The following is a 5,932-nucleotide window of genomic DNA, read 5'->3' on the forward strand; positions in this document are numbered from 1 at the left end:
TGGGCCTTAAAGTGGGCGTGGCACCTCGCTGACACAAACTTGCGCTGCGCAGGAATCCCAGGAATCTGCACGCCAAGCTTGACGGTTCTAGGTTTTATAGTTACCGAGACCTAAGTGTTCATACGGACAGACAGACAGACAGACAGACGGACAGACGGACATGGCTAGATCGACTCGCCTAGTGATCCTGATCAAGAATATATATACTTTATGGGGACGGAAATGCTTCCTTCTACCTGTTACATACTTTCCGACTAATATAGTATACCCTTTTACTCTACGAGTAATGGGTATAAACAGCTAATTTAATATTGATTTTTTTATTATAACTTTTAAATGCATAGTCTGATTTTAATCATTTTTGGCCTGTTGATGTGCTCCATTATTTTTCCGAGATCTCAGCGAATCTACACCCAAAAAAAGAACAAATATTTCATGCTTGAATCAAGTACTTTCGGCGTCAAAACTTCGTCAAGCACAAAACAAAGTGCAGCTTTCAAGCACGAGTTTTCAAGACTGAAAATTTGCGAGTTCAGAACTTTTCGGTCTACAATGAAGTATAAATAATTCTTAAATATACTCATATTTTTACTAAAAACAATAAATATTAATAAAGTAAGCAAGTTGCAGGCATGATTTAAAATCAATATACATTATTTTAAATTTAAATTGGGTTTTAATTATATGCTAGAAGACAGAAATATGTATTGGAAACTTAAGTAGACGAGATATATCTAAATAACAATATTATTTTAAGTTAACTCATGAGTGGCCGCTCATGGGTATTAAAACTGTAAATTTATAGATCGAGTGCATCTTGAATAAAAAGATGGGAATCATAAAGTTGACAGATATTGAAGTCAAGAATGAAAAATGTAAAAAATATCTATCTCCAAGGAGAGCTTGTCTTAAAGATAAAACATGTCGATTTTCTTAACTTTGGAATTAATTTTCACATTTACTGTTTAACTTTATGCATTTAAGATGCAAGGATGTCTAAGTTTTGATAAAAATATTTTCTTATTTTCTACTTTTCATTTTCAATAACGGGCGGCCGAAAATGTTGGGCGATTGTTTTGTAGGAGTCAGCCTACTTTTTTAATGGGCGTTTGTTCTTTGGTTGCATGCATCTCCCCACTCGGTTGCATGCCCTATGGGTGCTCAAAGCGTGAATGCGACTCCAACTTTGGCTTCGGATAAAACTCAGTCCTGTTTGCCCCTGGATGCTCCGTCAGCGATGCCACCGAAACCGAAACCATTCCCGGAACCGTGTCATTCGTCAGTCCTATGCGTGTGCATGCTCATTATTTGTTGGTCTGCTCCTGGTCTGTTGTAGTTCTGACCACTGACGTCCTTCATCCCCTTTGAGCGCAACAAAAACAGCATCGGCCTATCATCAGGCCAAACAGCATCACACCTATGTGTTTAGTCTGTTCATTACTTTAAGGAAAATAGTACAAACAAGTCTGGGAAAGACTGTCGTTAGGTAATTGTTTTGGTAGTAATTCACCAGTTTATTCTTATATAAATATATGCAGTTTTTATTCCTATTTTTATTTGATATATAATCGTGCTGCACCAGTTCTACAGTTTATTTGACAACAAAGTCTCCTTGTCGGTGAGCTGTGCCGATGGTGCCGATGTGTGGTCGGAAAAGTCTCCTTCACTCTTTGCAAGGCTACAACAAAAACAAATTTCATTATATATATTTAGGAAATTTTTTCGTAGTGCAAAATGAAACTATTTTGCATTACATTTTCTTCAAATGAGAACCTTAACGTATACAAACTAAGACATGTACACAATTTCTGTGTTAAATATATATGATACTATACCTAATATTAATTGCATTAGAATGCATAGATACCTAAAATGCGAATGGTACAGAATTCTTCAAAGTAAATTCACATATACGAGTATTTGTCTGCTTTTAATACCCAGAACGTGGGCTATTTACTTCTTAGAAACAAACAATTCTAGTTCCTTTCAGAAACATAAAAAACTAACTATTAACTATTTCGCCATCCCTCTCCATAGTTCTCACTTATAACGACGGTACCCTGTCGGAGATGACTGCATTCCAGAAGCCGTTCTTTCATAATAAAATGGTCACCAAAAACGCTTGCCGATGTATATATTTTAAATGCGCGTATACATTATATGTATAAAGGCATTTATTTAGAACGTACCTGTGCGCTTTTAGAAATCACTGTGGACGGCAGTCCACGTAGTGACGAAGAGCACCAGGGGGTGTGCAAAGGCGACTACTTTGTATTTATACACCAAGAAATGAAAACCTACAGTAATCGTCCGTTGGTTAACAGTTTCCCATCAATCGAAGGGTATTGCAGAACTATTGGATTGGGAGAAAGAGGGGTTAAGGTGTTAAAGTGAAAATTAGATCCGTTGGGGGCGGTGCGGATAAATTAACCTAGTATTATTCTTATTAAAAATACGCGTCGAGTGACACCTCACCGATATAATTTTAACTTTTGTGACGAAAATGTATTATACGAACTGCTAAATAATTATATTTTCTAAATTTTGCTTACATTCGCCACGCTGATATTCAATATACTTGTACTTGTTTAACTGTGCGATTTTCATAAAATTATCGAATTTTTTGTAAGGGTGGAATTCATCATTTTTTATATCCAGATTTTGGTCAAAAGTTCTCTTTTTAAATGGTTTTACAACAGTAAAGTAAAATCAAGTGGTATAGCTAAAAGACCGACTGTTGTAAACAGTTTGCCTAATACTGTATATAGTCGAGGCACGCAACTACAGGTTATTAAGCCCGTGCCACCCCACTTTAACACCCAAAAACTGGGAAAATCTGTAGCGCCTACAGTTTTTATGATAGAAACACAATTTTAATTGTAATGTTTTTGTCTCATAAATACCTATCGACTCACCAAAGAAAGGTGCCGCGCCTACTCTTACGCCCACAAATGGCCAAAACGCTTAAATCTGTCTGCCGCCCGCAAACCATCTACTGATAAAGTCGGTAGATGGCTCCCTAAAATATCGCTTTGCTTCATTATCCTTTTGCTCCCCTAAACTGAGTAACGGGTATCTGATAGTCGCGGCACTCGACTATAGCGTTCTTCCTTGTTTTATCATAAAAACGTAGAAAAAAGACTCATACGGGCTTTATTCATTGACTTCCTTTTTTCCCAGGTGTGACCCTAAATTGCGTATCACGTTTAGTGCGGAATGACCCTCAATCCACATGCAATCAATAAAGATTACATCTAAAAATGCGAACAGGCTTTCGTTACTCTGAATATAAATAAAAACACCCATGGATAGTTTTGTTAGTATTAAATTTCCATAGTTTTAAACAGATCTCCAGTTACTAAAATGTTCAATTTAACGGGTGCAAAATAGAAAACTCATACGGGTTTTTAACTAACTCTTCTATTTTTCCCGAGGGTCCCCAAACTGCGTGCCACTTTTGATGCGACCCTGAACAAGCAATCAAGATTACATCTAAATATGCGACCAAGCTTTAATTTCGCTGAATATTAAATAAATACACCCATGGATGTTTTTGGTATCATTGAATTTCCATTTCGTTTTCGGTCAAATTATGTGCATTTTTCGTTGGCTCCCAACAACAGCTTTCCTGAGAGTGGGAATAAATGGGGTTTCATTCCAGCATTCACACACTACTGTGACAGAAAGTTTTATTTCCCTTTTTATGAATATTCAGTCAAACACTTATCAGCCCTTACATGCACTACGGTTCATAACTATAAGACTGGTCCCATTGTATGTTATATAATTTTTGTTTTATAATTCTTGCTAGGTTCGTGCCAAAACACCCAGAAAAGTTAAGTCCACAATTTTTTTAAATACGATAATTTGTCATAACTTACGCCATTGAGTCTCGTCCGAAACTGTGCGTGTGGGCCACGAACAATTTTTGGCCATTTAAACCAATAAATATGTAAATTTTTCATAAATTTAATTAATTCACTCACAAAGAGCTGAGTCGCCGCTAACTGCAGCGAAAGTTGTGGCCGCCACCTCTTTCTCGTGCGGAGGGAAAAAGTATCAGTGAAAAGGAAAAGAAATGGAAAAGTGTTTTTTGCGGAGATCCATGGCTGAGTAGTTTCGGTGAATGCGAGAGAACAAAAGTTGGCAAATATATGCAAATATCTATCGCAGTCGTTGAGTCGAGCGGATCTCGCATTTTGAGTTCCGAGTCTGCAGGTGCCAGATGCTTGACGGTCGGATAAACCGAAGGACGGAGCATGAGTTTTGGAATGTTGCCCAGCACTGGCAAAAATAAGGCCACAAGGAACGTTATACAAAAAACAAAAACGTAGCCCCCGGTATGTCATAACATAAATTTATAGAAGCGTGTTATTTATGGCATTTTCAAATATTATCATACAATTAACTATTATCCGCTGTCATTTCCTCGTTAGCCTGTAAAACTATCACTCTCTAAAGTCAACGAAATTATTCAGCCAAAAGCAGCCTTTGTCTGAAGAACTGTTTTTGTATAAGATGAGTCTGGTTTACAATTTTTTATAAACAGATTTGTACAGCAGGTAAATTAAAATAAGCTCAACATGAAATAGCAACATAAGAGAGTAGTATACTGTTATGCCGGTACTCGAAAGTAAAGGGGTGTAATGTATTTCGGGAAAAGTATTTAACTGGTAGAAGGAAGCTTTTCCGACCCCATTATTAAGTATTCTTCTAGGTCTGGCCATGTCCGTCTGTCCAAACTATAAGAGATAGAGATTTGCAATTTCCAATCACGGTCCATTAGCTTCCTAAGTAGCGCCAGCTTGTTATCCAAATGTGTCAAGCCCACGAACCGCCAAAAACTGGAATTTTCTTAAAATGAAAAAAAAAATGTTAGCTAAAATGCTTTGTTTTGGACAATACCTATCAGTTGACCAAAAACAAGGTTGCCCCGCCTCTTACGTCCGTATAAACGCTGATATAATAGGTATTATTAAAGTTGGCATTGAAATCGAACATGTGTATTCTGCAGATTTTTGAGCAGCGCAGATGTATCTACCGGTACGCCGAAAGATGTTAAAATCGGATCATAAGCTAAAGTGTATAGCAAGAACATCGCCAATAACAGTGTATTTCTTCAGTATACTTCTTTCAGTGTACCTCGGAGTCTGCGGCAAATTTACGAAAGTTTTTTCGGGGCCTTACGATGCCGATGATAAATGAGAACTGTCGGAGAACTCAACGATTTTGACTGACAAAGAAGTCGACGAAGAAGCGGATAAACTTCCATAGTTTTGTTTATGCCAACAATCGCTGCAAACAAAAGGCGATGGGTGGACATGGAAATTAAAATTAACTAAAATGGCAATCACTTGGCTGCGCAGGAATACAAGTTGAGTGAAAGTCACGGGGACCGAGGTCAAAACATTTTACATTAATACTTTCTCAATTTTCCAGTGATTTTGGCCTATTGTTTAGCCGATTGAGAAACCACTAGAAGAGTCTGGTATAGGAAAGAGGTCTCTAGAATGTGACACTTGTTCCGTTCGTCCTGCCAATTTTGTCATTTATTTATGAAACTTACCGAGCTTCCATCCTCCAGAAAGCTTGAAGTTTCATCTTAAATATGAACTTAAAAAGAAAACCAAATATAAGATCTGTAAAGCCAAATATAAGATGTGCATTTATTTTTGCTAATTGAAAATTAAATATTTTTGTTAGATCTTACTTAATTCTTACTTTATGTTCTTCAAATTCCCGGAACTGTACTTTGTCGAAAAAAATGTCTGTTGGGTAATCATTTTTATTACCTTTTTTTCCTAACTACTTCTAACCCTCAATTTGAAATATATTCCTTATATACTGACCGTTAAAAAGTTATATCCAAATAAAGGAATTGATGCTACGTGCGGTGGTTGCGGTGAGTACAGTCTTGGGAACGTGTCCCTCG

At 37.0% G+C, this 5,932-nt stretch overlaps 1 long non-coding RNA gene across 2 annotated transcripts; it reads left to right on the plus strand.

Annotated features, from left to right (window-relative positions):
- The first annotated feature begins 4,939 nt into the window (after nt 1-4,939).
- On the plus strand, nt 4,940-5,642 carry LOC127011533 (uncharacterized). Of its 2 annotated transcripts, none has more exons than XR_007764553.1 (3): nt 4,940-5,083; nt 5,138-5,374; nt 5,440-5,642. It is a non-coding gene; the product is annotated as an uncharacterized LOC127011533 (long non-coding RNA). The 2 variants fall into 2 exon arrangements; XR_007764554.1 differs by having other exon boundaries at nt 4,986-5,043; nt 5,124-5,374.
- The last annotated feature ends 290 nt before the right edge of the window (nt 5,643-5,932 follow it).

Source organism: Drosophila biarmipes, chromosome X (genome assembly GCF_025231255.1).
Source record: "Drosophila biarmipes strain raj3 chromosome X, RU_DBia_V1.1, whole genome shotgun sequence".
NCBI lineage: Eukaryota > Metazoa > Arthropoda > Insecta > Diptera > Drosophilidae > Drosophila > Drosophila biarmipes.